Raw genomic sequence first — 15,746 nt, forward strand, 5'->3', positions numbered from 1 at the left:
AAATCGGACGCAAATTGCCGGAGATATGGGCCTAAAAAAATACATGTTTTTAAGGGGGTGACCCCAAACTTTTGATCGGGAGTGTACGTACTTCCAACAGCACAATCAATACAATAAGAGATGCTATCTAAAATGACAGACTTTACAATATTTAAATTTCCAACTTCTTCAGTCAACAATTACTTCTGCTTTACTAAAACTAGAAATGTTTCTCATTCACAGTAACTTCCAAATGCCTTATCGAATTCAAGACACTTCAATAACCGCCTTCCACCTCTAGCACCCTATGATTCCATCATTCTCACCTCCCTCCCATCATCGGCATAGTATTGATGAATCGCTTCATCTCCCCATCCAAACAATGCGAACCAAACCAGGAGGCTCTTGGCTTTGCCGTTATCTGTCCAAGTGCACTTGAATGTCCTCAGCCGCACACTTCTTGCATCCAATTATCCCATTGAATGAGAACTGAAGTGCGGGGACAGAAAAGAACCCCAGGAACCACATCCAGTGCGACGACGACGGCCTCCAGCTCCACACTATCCATCCGGCAGGCAGGCAGGCCGGCAGTGAAAGACACGACAAGCAGACAATCAAGCAGACAAGAGGAAAATCCTGCCTGTTGTAACACCATAGCCAGCAAGAGGGATGCTGCACAGACACATCTTTTATAAACACCACCCATAGACACTTCCTTCCAGAATCAGAACCTGAACCAACGATGCGTGCGGTTGTTGGAAACGAGAATCGAGACCGGGAGCATCTGCTGGTGGCGGCGGCGGTGTCGATGAAAATAGCACCTCGGGGATATAAATATTTATGAGTGGCAAACAGTCAGCAGAGAAACACATTAAAACTATATATAATCTTTTATTTCACGCATCCTTCAGAGTCGGAGCTCTCTGCTCCGGACCGGAACCATGCATTGGGGCCACTTGCCTGAAGACCATAGCTTTCCTTCGAAGAGTAGGATGGTGGTTCGGTAGAAAGGTGGTAACAGCTGTGTGGAAAACTTGGAAAAATATTGAATCGACGAAGCAGGCAAAGCGCTCTGGACTTTGGTCCATCCGTATGGCATTGGCCAATGAATACACGGAGAAAAATAATGCCGAAGTTTTATGCCAGCCTTGAGTTGTTGTTAGGCGTTGTTCACAGCTTTGGGACCAGATGTTCCGATTTATTGGGAGTTTTTGGAAGAACAGCAGATGGTCGAAGATGGATCTGTTGTACTTCACAAGATAATGAAAACATTGATTCCATTACTCTCGACTAATCAAGTTTTACTTGAGCCGAAAGAAAATTTCACACTTGAAAGTTGGATTACATTCCAAAAGTCCACAGTGTTTGAAAACTTCGTTCCAAACGAAGCTGCGTGTGTTCAGTGCAGAATGGTGTTTAGCGTGGTTAATGGAATGTAAGATGATGGGCAAAAAAGCAGAAACATGGTCATCCGCTTCAAGCTGGGGAACGGATGGTACATGCATGTATCCGATTCGAAGAAAATGTATTGCTAACTCAAGAAGTAACTACATCGCATATGGATATGGATGTACTACTGTACGTGCAACGTAGGATGCATCGAACCTGAAAGAAGAAATGAGTTGCGAGTTGATTCAGGGGAAAGCATGATCCTTGTTTATTACGCTTTCAATGGTACATACCGAAACAGGGGTTATATTAGTTGCACAGTCAGGTTTTTCCACAATATTAAATATATTGAACTGAATCAAGGTATACCAAAACCTGTATTTTGGTAATGAGTCAGGACTGCCTAAATAGAATTTTTACCTAAATGGATTCATTACCTAAATGGAATCAGTTTATTACCTAAATGGTATACAAGGTTGTAAAAATGTTTAAGAAGGGAGAGTTATTAGGAGATTTAAATGGAGTCATGCGGAGTTTCAGATGGCTTTCAAGGAGTGTCAGGAGGGGAGGGGCTTCATTGGCGTTTTCGGGGGTTTTGGAGGGTCTCAGGTCAGAATTGTCATTCAAATGAATAGCTAGGCACAAAACACGTAAGACTCTGAAAAATTCCAGCAGACAAGTGAATGATAGGTTGATATCGGGTTTGACGTCATGCAATGCTGGAGGTGATATCAATTGAATGATCATAGCCATAGGATAGTCAATTGATATTCCGATGGTAAATGGGAAAATAAGTGGTTGCCTATTTCAATTTGAGCTGGAGCTGTCAGACTGTTGATACTGACACTTCTCAACACTGCGGGGGATGTGGGGGTGGGTAGCTCTCAACACTGACCAAACCCCCCCCCCCCCCCCCCCCCCCGCATCCTCTTAACTCCAATCACTGCTTCTTTTCCGTTAACCACCTTATACTTAATCTTAAGTACTCCAACTGTTCTTAACATTACCTAAATGATGGGACCTAAATAGATTTTACCTAAATGGATCCTACCTAAATGGAGGTTTGAGTGTACCGTAAAATAGGGTATCATTGAACAGCGTGATAATATTGAACGAAAATAATCCAGGAAATGTTCAAACAACTGCTGGACGAAAAAGTAACAATTTCTTCGATCCTCTGAAGAAGATTCAATAAGGAACGAAACGTTGCTCACAGGAGTAACTGGGTCCATTTAATGACCCAAAAGTTTTAACACGTTTTAACCCTCTAATACCCAAATGTTTGATTTTGATCTAAATATCATTTTTCGTTATCTAAAATCGATTTAAACATGTTTTGGAAGATGATTCTTTTTAATTCTCGATTTCGTGAATTTTGGTTTTTGATTATCCTAATTTTTATTTTCGAACAACTCCACACTTTTAAATTTTTCCTAGAAACCTATTTGTGGTACGAATTTTTTGAGACATTTTGAGATTTTATGATTATTGTTGAAATAATTTTATTTTAATTTTTTTTCATGAAAGATTTTATTTACCGTGTTTCAAGGAAAATAATTTTAGAGTGTATTCGACATCTTAAACTATTAAACTAGGATAGAATGATGTGAGAAAAAATGAAATATGTTAATTGTAGCGATTCAAAACAAAATAAAAAATAACTTCTAAAAATGATTAAAATATCATTTAATAATTTAAAAAAAAACCATTTTGAGACATACAGAACAGTCCTAAATAGGGTCTGGGACCATTTCGGCAGGAGCACCTATTTTGGGCACTTGCTGCTATAACTCAGTCAATTTTGAACCGATTGACTTGATTTTTGAGACACGATCAGATACGCATAATATTTGCCCATGTGCAAAAACTCAAGTCAATCGGTGTTAAATTTACTGAGTTATAGCTGCAAGTGCCCAAAATAGGTGCTCCTGTCCAAATGGTCCTAGACCCTATCAGCCAAAAATATAGAAAAAATGATTTTTCACGAAACAAAAATTACAAAAATGCTCAAACTATACCCCGTCTAAAAGCGGGGTATGGTATTAGAGGGTTAAAGGTGTATTATGTAGGTACTAGTGAGAAAATTGCGAATTTTGATATTGAGGATGCATTTTCGATTATGGTAAGGAATGGTACAGCCCAAGTGGCGTTAGTCACAAAATCTTACTTTGGGGAATTTCTATCTAGGAAACCTTGTGAATCCGGTGTTTGCTACTTCCAGTAAAAAGGAAATGGCAAACTCGCGTGTCATGCCTCGAGCTTGTCAACTACGCAATCGTTGGTACGCTACACTCATCTCTGAACTAACCATTAGAGATGTATGTGCTATCACAATCGCAGACACAAATTATTACACATACATACATTTATTTGTTCAACATCACATTCAAGACAAAACATAATCAACAATAGTACGCCACAATACTCGGTTTGTGGCTTCCGTTCTCCATCCTCGGTCGCGTCCAATGCTCGCCAGGACACGCTCCACCTGGTCCGCCCATCGTGCTCTCTGCGCTCCACGCCTTCTTGTGCCAACCGGATCAGTTGACAACCCTACAAAGCTGGTGTCCGGCATTCTTGCAACATGCCCTGCCCACCGTATCCTTCCAGCTTTGGCAACCTTCTGGATGCTGGGTTCGCTGTAAAGTGCAGCGAGCTCATGGTTCATCCTTCTCCGCAACACACCGTTCTTCTGCACACCGCCGAAGATCGTTCTTAGCACGCGTCGCTCGAAAACTCCGAGTGCTTGTAGGTCCTCTTCGAGCATGGTCCATGTCTCGTGCCCGTAGAGGATCACCGGTCTTATTGGCGTTTTGTACATGGTGCATTTGGTGCGTGGGTGAACCTTTTTCGACTGCAGTTTCTTCTGGAGCCCGTAGTAGGCCCGACATTCGCTGATGATGTGCCTCCGAATTTCACGACTCACGTTGTTGTCAGCCGTCAGTAAGGATCCGAGGTAGACGAATTCCTCCACCACCCCGAAAGTATCCCCGTCTATCGTAATATTACTACCCAGACCGTTCCGTTCGTGTTCGGTTCTGCCTAGCAGCATGTACTTTGTTTTGAGGCATTCATCACCAGTCCGACCTTTGCTGCTTCGCGTTTCAGGCGGGTGTACAGCTCTGCCACCGTTCCAAATGTTCTGGCAATAATGTCCATGTCGTCCGCAAAGCACACAAATTGACCGGATTTTGTGAAAATCGTTCCCCGGCTGTTAAGCCCGGCTCGCCGCATCACACCTTCCAGGGCGATGTTGAAGAGTAGGCATGAGAGTCCATCACCTTGTTGCAGTCCCCAGCGAGATTCGAATGAACTGGATAGTTCACCCGAAACCCTTACGCAGTTTTGCACACCGTCCATCGTTGCTTTAATCAGTCTTGTCAGCTTCCCAGGAAAGCCGTTTTCGTCCGTGATTCTCCCTAGCTCTGCGCGGTCGATACTGTCGTATGCCGCTTTGAAGTCGATGAACAGGTGATGCGTTGGGACCTGGTATTCACGGCATTTCTGGAGGATTTGCTGTACGGTGAAGATCTGGTCCGATGTCGACCATCCGTCGATGAAGCCGGCTTGATAACTTCCCACGAACTCATTCGTTTTAGGTGACAGACAACGGAAGATGATCTGGGATAGCACTTTGTAGGCAGCATTCAAAATAGTTATCGCCCTGAAGTTCTCACATTCCAAATGGTCGCCTTTCTTGTGAATGGGGCAGATTACCTCTTCCTGCCACTCCTCCGGTAGCTGTTTGGTTTCCCAGATCCTGACTATCAGCCGATGCAGACAGGTGACCAACTTTTCTGGGCCCATCTAGATGAGTTCAGCTGGGATACCATCCTTACCAGCTGCTTTGTTGGTTTTGAGCTGGTGAATGGCATCCTTAACTTCCCTCATCGTGGGAGTTGGTTCATTTCCGTCCTCCGCTGCACTGGTGTCGTCGTTTCCTCCGTTGTCGTGTGCTCCCGTGCCTACGTTCTCCACGCCGTTTAGGTGCTGATCGAAGTGCTGCTTCAACCTTTCGATCCCTTTACATCCGTCCGTCAAGAGGCCTCCGTCTTTATCCCTGCATATTTCGGCTCGCGGCACGAAGCCGTTGCGGGATGCGTTGAGCTTCTGATAGAACTTCCGTGTTTCTTGGGAACGGCAAAGCAGTTCCATTTCTTCGCACTCCGCTTCTTCCAGGCGGCGCTTTTTCTCCCGAAAGAGGCGGGTCTGCTGTTTCCGCTTCTGTTTGTAATGTTCCACGTTCTGTCGAGTCCCTTGCTGCAGCATTACCGCCCTCGCTGCGTTCTTCTCCTCCAAAACCGTTCCGCACTCTTCGTTGAACCATTCGTTCCGTCGATTCCGTTCCACGTACGCGATGGTGCTCTCGGCTGCGTCGTTGATGGCTGCTTTCACTGTACTCCAGCAGTCCTCTAGAGGGGCCTCATCGAGCTCGCCCTCGTCTGGCAACGCGGCCTCGAGATTCTGCGCATATGCTGAGGCGACATGTTTCATGGTTGTTTCAGTCGCTCTAGATTGTACCGTGGCGGTCGCCGGTACCGTACATTGTTGATGACGGAGAGTTTTGGGCGTAGTTTGACCATCACCAGATAGTGGTCGGAGTCGATGTTGGCGCCACGATAGGTCCTGACGTCGATAATGTGTGGGCCAAGGTGTGGGCTGTGCACGTTTATTATGTTGAAGTTGAAGAATCTGTCCTTGATCCTCAACCTGCACATTCTTTCGTCGATCGGCCACCAACCGATCACGCGCCTCTGCATATCACTCATCACGATGAAAGCTGTTCCCAGTTCGCGTGTGTTGCCGCAGCTCTGGGAGATGGTATGATTGCTTCTAAACGTTTGCACCATGGATCCTGTCCAACACACCTCCTGAAGCGCTACGATGCCGCGGTCCTTCCCAATGGAATTAAGAGATCGGCAGTTCCACGTACCGAGTTTCCAATCGCAAGTCCTTTTTGTTCGCTGAGGTCGTTGCCGTTGGTCTCGGTTCGTATTATTCTGTTGCTGATTTTCCGTTACAATGGTTTTTTACGGCTGGCTCGTAGGACCTGACACCAACCCCCTACTTTCCGCAGGACCATAGTGCACAGTTGAGCTTAGAATCCTTCCCTGGCACTCAGACGTAGATCAGCCGCTTCTAACATGGGGATCAGACGCTGTTGTGAGCCGCTCCTCCTGGAGAACAGACGCTCAGGTTTGCCGAAGCAAACCCACCTTCCCTGTCAGCCTACGACCAAAGTTCCCACCGGGGTTGGTTACCCGATCTTCCCTAAGGTTGCTCATAGTTTCCGGCCGGTACCACGAGGAGGTAGGGATAGGAGTTGCTGGGCAGAGGCTAGTGGATCACAATGGGATCTGACTTGCGCAGCATACCCAGCCTTTACCGTGCTGATGGCGTCGCATGAACTACGAATTGTACCAAATTTATATGGAGACGGATATAGTGGTGCGAATTAAACACGGCATGCTGAAGTGGGCTAGGCGAGTCCACCCTAGAAATGGGAGGCCACCGGCTTACTGGTGGACCGACGCGATTGCGGACCTGCGCCGCGCCTGCCTACGGGCTAGGCGGCGGATGCAGCGAGCACGATCAGAGGAAGAGCGAAACGAACGGCGGGTGGTGTTCGCCGCTGCAAAAGCCGCGCTCAAGACCGAGATAAGAGCAAGCAAAAATGCCTGCTTCGAGGGTCTCTGTCAGAGTGCCAATACGAACCCGTGGGGTGACGCTTACAGGATCGTTATGGCCAAGACGAGAGGGGTGATGGCTCCTACAGAGCAATCTCCAGAGATGTTGGAGGGGATCATTGGAGGACTTTTTCCGCGTCATGATCCTACTCCTTGGCCTCCTTTCGTAGGACAGCCGGGGACTGGGGATGGCGATGAGGAGAGGGTCACCGATGTGGAACTTGCGGGGATAGCTAAGTCCCTTAGCGTAGGTAAGGCCCCAGGTCCGGACGGAGTTCCGAACCTGGCCTTAAAAGTAGCTATTGCAGAGGCTCCCGAGATGTTCAGGTCTGCTATGCAGAAATGCCTGGACGAGGGAGTTTCCCCAGAAGCTTGGAAGAGGCAGAGCCTGGTACTATTGCCAAAGGCGGGGAAACCACCCGGAGACCCGTCGGCATATAGACCAATATGCTTGATTGACACGGCGGGGAAGGTGCTCGAAAAGATCATCCTCAATAGAATGTTGCGGTTCACCGAGGGCGAAAATGGTCTTTCGAGTAACCAGGAGGTCCACCGTAGACGCTATCTTGTCGAGCCTAAGAGGAGGGGAATTCGCTTTTGCGCGGTAGTGACTCTGGATGTAAGGAATGCGTTTAATAGCGCCAGCTGGTCTGCTATTGCCGATGCGCTCTTGCGTCTGGGGATACCGGAGTACCTGTACAAGATTCTCGGAAGTTACTTTCAGAATCGTGTACTAGTCTACGACACGGAGGTGGGTCGGAAGTGCTTTCACATAACCTCAGGAGTCCCGCAAGGTTCCATCCTGGGTCCGGTGTTATGGAATGTCATGTACGACGAGGTGTTGAGGTTAGAGTATCCAGTGGGAGTGGTGATTGTCGGATTTGCCGACGACATTACGCTCGAAGTCTACGGTGAAACGATCGAGGAGGTAAAGTTGACTACCAACCACTCGATCAAGGTTGTGGAGGCGTGGATGCGGTTGTTAACAACCTGAAGTCGGAGCAGCAGACGGAGATCAGTGTAGGAGAGTGTACTATCCTGTCAAAGCGCTCCGTCAAACACTTGGGCGTGATGATCGACGATAAGCTTACCTTCGGTAGCCACGTCGATTATGCCTGTAAAAGAGCCTCCACAGCTATTGCGGCACTGTCCCGGATGATGTCCAATAGCTCTGCGGTGTACGCCAGTAAGCTAGTGTTGCTACGTCCATACTTAGGTATGGCGGCCCGGCGTGGGGCACCGCGCTAAGTACTAAATGCTACCGACGGAAGCTGGAAGACTCGGCTGTTCGAGTCCGTATGAAGTTGATCATCAATATTAACTTCTTTTCTCGATCAGCCTAGATAGCTGTGTAGTGTCGGTAGCGATTTTCTCAATTGGCTAAGAATAACACTACGGACCGCCTGTTCCGGTGGTAAGAATCCACCAACAGGTGACCCCTAATTCATGGTGTGATGCGGCTTTATGCTTACCGTGCCTAGGAATGAATGGCTAGGGGGGTCTAATAAAAACCTAACCGCTAACGGAGCCTGTGGAGTACCAGGGCGCCCTCCACAGTATGTAGCCCTTACTGCGCTAACCGGAGCAATGGTGCAGTGGACCTTGTGTTTCTCCGAGACAATCAGCTGCCCTTCTTTAGTCTCACTTGAGGCTAAATAAGGGCGGGATTATGAAGATGTTGTTAATTAGTTTAAATTTTCACCTATATGGTTTCGCATTATGCGATTTACACAGTGTATTCTGTGTATCCTCGCCTTTGGCGTTTTCCAATCGATACCGATTTGGTTTTATTGTTGCTGTTCTTTGTTGTGCTGCTGTTGCGAAGAGTTTAATCTTACCTAGTTTGGGTAGTGGCTACGGTTAGGATAGCTCAGATCAATCTTCAGCATAAAAGAACAGCAACGATCAATCTTTGCAGACTTATGCAAAATGGTACAGCCCAAGTGGCCTTGGTACAAGAACCTTAATTTCGTAAGGGAAATTTCTATCTAGGAAACCTTGTGAACCCGGTGTTTGCCACTTTCAGTAAACATGAAATGGCAAACTCGCGTGTCATGCCTCGAGCCTGTGTGCTTGTCAACAACGCAATAGTTGCTACACTCATCTCTGAACTAACCACCAGAGATGTATGTGCTATCACAATTGATGTATCTGTTGGAAACCTCAACAGGAAATACGTCTATTGTTCTGTGTATTTACCACATGATGAACCATCCCCTACGGATGCTTTCAAACAAGTCATCGCATACTGCACTTCAAAAGGCCTTCCGCTAATTGTTGGCAGTGATGCTAATGCTCACCATATCATCTGGAGCAGCTCAGACATTAACTTGAGAGGCTCCAGTTTGATGGAGTACTTAAGTAGTACAGATCTTGCATTACTTAACATAGGCAACCGCCCAACCTTCATGGTATCTGCTAGAGAGGAAGTGTTAGATATAACGCTTTGCTCTAGCAGAATTAGTCACGAGCTGACCAATTGGCATGTGTCAGATGAAGAATCTTTATCTGACCATCGCTATATCTTTTTTGAACATTTAAATGTTACTTCGCAAACATTGCGTTTCAGGAATCCTCGGTCAACAAACTGGGATCTTTATACTGATTTGGTTGCAGCCAAATTTCATGGATATTCACCATCCATTGACACTCCAAGTGATTTAGATGATGCCGTTGATACTACAACGACCTTCATCATGGAAGCTTTTGAAGAAGCATGCCCTCTACGGTCTGTGAAGATCACAAGAGGAACCCCTTGGTGGAACTCTGATCTGGCGAAACTCAGGAAACAATGTAGAAAGAGTTGGAACAGACGACGTTCGGCTGGTTCGGAGGCTTTCAGGTCGGCTCGCAAGGCCTACAGGAAAGCTCTCCGGTCTGCTGAACGATCCGGCTGGAAAAACCTTTGTACAAATGTTTCCAGCTTGAGTGAAGTCAGTCGGTTAAACAAAATCCTTGCGAAAACTAAGGATTTCCGGGTGAACGAACTTCGTTTGCCAAATGGCGATCTGACTTCCTCTGATGAGGAAGTTCTGGAATGCTTATTCAGCACACACTTCCCTGGATGTGTGGATATTACATCTTCGGATGATCCTGATGTCTTTTCTTGTAGTTATGATTCTTTAGCTTCGGCTCGGAGTATTGTAACTATAGAATCGATTGAGTGGGCTCTTAATAGCTTTGCTCCTTTCAAATCTCCTGGGGCAGATGGGATTTATCCTATTTTGCTTCAGAAGGGATTTGATTATTTCAAACATGTTTTGAAAAAACTACTTGTTTGCAGTTTTGCTACAGGGTATATTCCCAAATCCTGGAGGGATATTACTGTAAAGTTTATTCCGAAAGTGGGTCGTGCGTCGTATGAAGAAGCAAAGAGTTTCAGACCTATCAGTTTGACCTCTTTTCTTCTGAAATGCTTAGAACGCATTGTGGATCATCATATCCGTGATGTTCATCTGGCCAACGTGCCTCTTCATGTGAACCAACATGCCTACCAATCTGGTAAGTCCACTGTGACTCTTTTACACAAGGTTGTTTACGATATCAAGAAAGCATTCGCTCAAAAGCAATCTTGTTTGGGTGTTTTCTTAGATATCGAGGGTGCCTTTGACAACGTGCCTTTCGATGCCATATTGGAAGCCGCACGGAGTCATGGTATATCTCCAATGATTTCCAATTGGATTCACCAAATGCTCAAAAACCGATATCTCTTCTCGACATTGCGTCTAGCAGGGATTAGGAAATTGAGTGTTTGTGGATGCCCCCAAGGGGGAGTCTTATCACCGCTTTTGTGGAATCTCGTAGCAGATACGCTACTGGGGCAACTCAATAATAGCGGTTTTCCTACTTATGGTTTTGCCGACGACTACCTAACATCGTTAGTTGGTATGTGCATCAGCACCCTTTTCGACCTGATGCAAAACGCCCTTCAGGTAGTTGAGGGTTGGTGTCGCCAATATGGCCTTTCGGTTAATCCGAGTAAAACATCTATTGTTCTTTTCACGGAAAGGCGAAACCGTAATGGCGTTCGACCTTTGCGTCTCTTTGATTCTGAAATCGATGTGACTGAACAGGTAAAGTACGTTGGAGTCATTCTTGATTCCAAGCTTTCCTGGACACCTCACATTGAGTTCAGAATCAAGAAAGCTTGTATGGCCTTCGGGCAATGCCGGCGTACTTTTGGTACAACTTGGGGTCTAAAACTCAAGTATATCAAATGGATTTACACAACTGTGGTTCGGCCAATATTGGCTTATGGATGTCTTGTGTGGTGGCAAAAGGGTGAAGTGAGAACGGTCCAATCAAAATTAGGCCATCTCCAAAGGATGTGCTTAATGGCGATGTCTGGAGCGTTCTCTTCAACTCCTACGGCAGCGCTAGAAGTTCTCTTTGACGTTGCCCCACTACACATTCATCTCAAACAAGAAGCCCTTTCTTGCACTTACCGGTTACGGGTACTCGGTCTACTAGAGGAAACTCCTGTGAACCACAGTTCAACACACACCTCGTTGTTTCCACTTTTGGTGAATTGGGACAAAATTGTCCTTGCTCCAAGTGATCTTACAATTGCTTGTAATTTTCCATATAGGACATTTTCCACGAAATTCCCTTCCCGGGAAGAGTGGACATCTGGTTATCTGGAAAGAAGTATTTCAGACGGCATCGTATGTTACACTGATGGCTCCCTTCTCGAAGGTCGAGCAGGTGCTGGTGTTTATTCTCGTGAGCTAAGGCTGTATCAGTCTTATTCACTTGGTAGACACTGTACCGTTTTTCAGGCCGAAATCTTTGCTCTTATGTGCGGAGTGCAATCAGCACTTCAGCAGCACGTAATGGGCAAAGTAATATACTGCTAACAGGCTGCTATTAAAGCACTTGCTTCGGCCAACTCCAGGTCGAAGATAGTTATCGCTTGTCGAACTCAAATCGAGGAGCTGAATTCAGCAAACGCTGTTCACCTTCTATGGGTACCTGGTCATTCTTCCATCGCTGGAAATGAATTGGCTGATGAGTTAGCTCGCTCTGGAGCATCACATGACTTCATTGGCCCTGAGCCAGCTATTCCGATATCGAAGTGTTGGATTAAGCTTCAGATTCACACCTGGGCTGTCACTCAACACAGACAATATTGGAATAGTTTGGAGTCATGTCGTCAAACCAAATTGTATAGTGCTGAGCCATCTCTACGGGTGGCGAAGTATCTAACTAATCTGTCTAAGCAGAATTGCAGCATGCTGGTCAAAGCATTGACTGGCCACTGCCGACTCAGCTATCACATGGCGAATATTCAGCAAGCTGATTCATTTGCCTGTGATAGCTGTGAATCCGATTATGGAACTTCGTATCATTTGATATGTAACTGTCCAGTTTTCGCGCAACTGCGTTTCCGAGTATTCGGTAAACACTTATTAAGTGAAACTGACTTCAGAAACCTGAATCTTCAGGATATTCTGTTGTTCTTAACCCGCTGTGGTAAAGAGCTATAGGCTCTCTTTCGCTTTATGCGTTATTACAGTGCCCTTTTCAGGGCGCTGTTTGAACCCATTGTGGTACGCTTGTGCGTTAGTACCCTCTTCCAGGGTATTTTTCCTATTTCCCTACCTGTCCCTATCCCCATCCAAATCCTTTTTCCTTCCTTTTCCCTCAGGTAGATGATGAAATAGGCTGTTATTTTGGCGATGGCACAAATGTCCCAAATGGAGGATAACGTGCCTCTGGAGCCGGCCTTCTGATACCTGATACCTGATACCGACGGATGCTGGAAAGTACTTACAGGCTTATGTGCCTGAGGGTTGCGAGCGCGTACCGTACCGTGTCACACGACGCTCTCTGCGTCATTACTGGTATGGTGCCTATCAGCATTCTTATCAGTGAGGACATGGAGTGCTTCGAAATGCGCGGCACAAGAGGCATACGCAGGACTGCCAGGATGGCCTCTATGGTCAAATGGCAGCGCGCGTGGGACAGTTCCACCAAAGGAAGGTGGACCCATAGGTTGATACCGAGGGTAGATAGTTGGATTAATAGGCGCCATGGGGAAGTTACATTCCACCTGACACAGGTCCTTACAGGTCATGGTTGCTTCCGACAGTATCTACACCGTTTCGGGCATGCGGATTCTCCCGAATGCCCAGTGTGCAATGGTTTAGAGGAAACGGCGTTTTGTTCGTGTGCCCGCGTTTTCGCACAATGCGTGACCGCATGCTTGCCACATGCGGAGAGGACACAACTCCGGACAACTTGGTCCAGAGGATGTGTAGGGATGAGTTTGGCTGGAACGCCGTTTCAACGGCTATTACCCACATCGTCTGGGAGCTACAGAGGAGGTGGAGCGTGGACTCGGAGAATGGCTAGTCCAGATGTAGTACAAGAGGTGGTCCAGGGGTTCGGAGTCGGCTTCGTAGGTCATACCGGTGCCTTGCGGTCGAGATCGACCCTTACAGCGATTAAGTGGCCGCGGAGAGGAAGTCCCGGTAGCGGTGCTGTCGTGGCGTCGGTCTACTGGATTGGATCCAAGCCCGCGGTTGGAAAGGGGTCCCCGGCAAGGGTCGGGGCAGGTGGAGACCCTGCCGTCAGCAACCTACGGATGCATCTGATAGGACCTGAAGGGTAGTGATACCCTTCCTTTGCGGGCAGGTCAGATCGGGTTGCATGTGGGCATCAGTTCTTGATGTCCGCTCAGCAGTAGGGCGCGGGCGGGGTTGACTCTGCCCGCCTTCCGAGGACAAAGGGAGTGGCGAGGACCAGTCGGGAAACTGGCTAAGCGCCAGCATGCTACCGTGATGGACTCTCCAAAGCGAGTCATCGATGTTCGTTGCTGCAGGCTACGCAGCTAACCTTGTGGGTGCGATGTGCACTAGCCCCTCTCTGAAGCAATACCTTCTTGGTGGTTCCGGAGAGACGTAGGGTTTGGCGACCATAGGAATGGTTTAGTGGGTACGAGGAGAGAGTAGTCCTGGATTTTACTTTTGTTGTAGAAGACGGCCTGTCAGACCTAAACTACCCTAACCTTCTGTTAGGGTGTCTGTTAAGCAGATTATCCCCCTATGGTTTAGAAGAAAAAAAAATGCTGAAGTGGGCTTGGCATGTAGCTCGTATGCTGGAGAAACAACAAGCAAAAACCATATTCAGCGAAGAACCAAGAAGGTATGAGGAGAACCTAGTAATTCCTTAAGGACTCTGAACGTTCAGGGTGACTGGAAGCGATTGGCTTAGGACCAACACCAGTGAAGGTGATTTGTTCACTCTACGTAGACTCACCGCTACGAGTTATATCCCATTTTTGCCATCAAGCATCAAGTAAGTTCCAAATCTAAAGCAATTACCCAGAAAAACTCAACGTAGTCTAGCCACTTAATCGTTTCTCATAAAGTTTCTCCTGCTTCAGCACACAGCAAATCAGAAGTTCCATCCAATTAAAAACCGCCCATTTGACCAGGAAATCACGTGCCCCATCAACTTTGTGCCCCATTCGCACGCACACACATCGTTGTCAATTAGTCGTCAAGCACATCAGCCAGCAGTCAGTGGGCGTCTCGGAATTCCAAACAATTCCAGACTCCTGCTCAGTGATGAACATCACGCACTATCCTACCATCATCGTCGTAGTCATCGTCCGTCGAAAGTCGTCTGAAATCTGCAGACGTACGGAGTAAACTCTTCCACTGTCGTCCGTCGTTGTTCATCGCCATCCCCCAGTTGAGACAAATATGCCATTGTCGACATTTTCATCTTCTTGACTGGAATCCTAGAAGCGCGCCAAGGGCTATCCCCCATCTGTTTTTATGAACGAGACACAGCCAGCAGCAGCGGAGCAAATCTAGATTGCGGTTAACCATCGAAGCTCAAAAAATCATCCCCTAGCTGGGGAAAAACAGAGAGAGAATTGGTACTGATGCTCCTGATCCCCAGCGCAGCGGTGGAATGTACGTGTTTGCCTTCCTAGTCCCCCTCGTGCCACCCGGAATTCACACGAGTGAGGGACTCTATTGTTCCGACGACTGCTGAAGTGCTGAAGCTCCTCCGAAAGAGGGACATTGTTGAAAAAGCAATTGTGACGAGGGGCTCTCTGACTCTGTTCATTCGTTCGTTCGTTCGCTCGTTCATCGGTATGTGCTTTCCTTTGTTGTGGGGAAAATCTGTCACCCCCATCAAGCTTTCGCAAACGACTACGGCGACAATAGGAGTGCGAGTGGGTAGACATCTCCACCACGGTTCAGAGTAGAGAAGTGTGCCGTCAACACCATGGAGATCCTTGGACCGGGGTTCTTGGGAGATTCAAAGCTAATGATTAGGTTGGATTTTCTAACGATTTCAGGTAGATTCTTTCCCAAGATCTGTGGCACGAACACATTTTGAGATCGGTGCGCTTAAAAAAACGCACGCTTTAGTACACATTGTGCACCGGCGCACACGTCTAGCCCGGGAGCGTGTCACATGGTCGTCGTCTGGATGGAGCACTTCAAATATTGTGAATTGGAGTGAAGGATCTCGTCTGCAGCATTCCGTCACCACACTCACCAACGTTTTTAGCAACCATCCCGTATACAATATCTACACATAGGTACGCTGGAAACGCTTGTAGTCAGGAAAATGAAAACCCTTCTGCTTTTATTCGACCCTAGCACGCATCCGACACCCAACTCCCAGACCCAGACCCGTACCCGGATGGTTGTGTTTTACACCAAGCGA

General features: G+C 47.1%; 1 protein-coding gene across 4 annotated transcripts in view; it reads right to left on the reverse strand.

Moving 5' to 3' along the window:
- The window catches only part of LOC109416474 (protein FAM133A), a 560,257-nt gene that overhangs the window by 200,471 nt on the left and 344,040 nt on the right, over positions 1–15,746 (reverse strand). The window lies entirely within an intron of this gene.

The sequence above is a fragment of the Aedes albopictus genome, chromosome 2, assembly GCF_035046485.1.
Source record: "Aedes albopictus strain Foshan chromosome 2, AalbF5, whole genome shotgun sequence".
NCBI classification, from domain to species: Eukaryota; Metazoa; Arthropoda; class Insecta; order Diptera; family Culicidae; genus Aedes; species Aedes albopictus.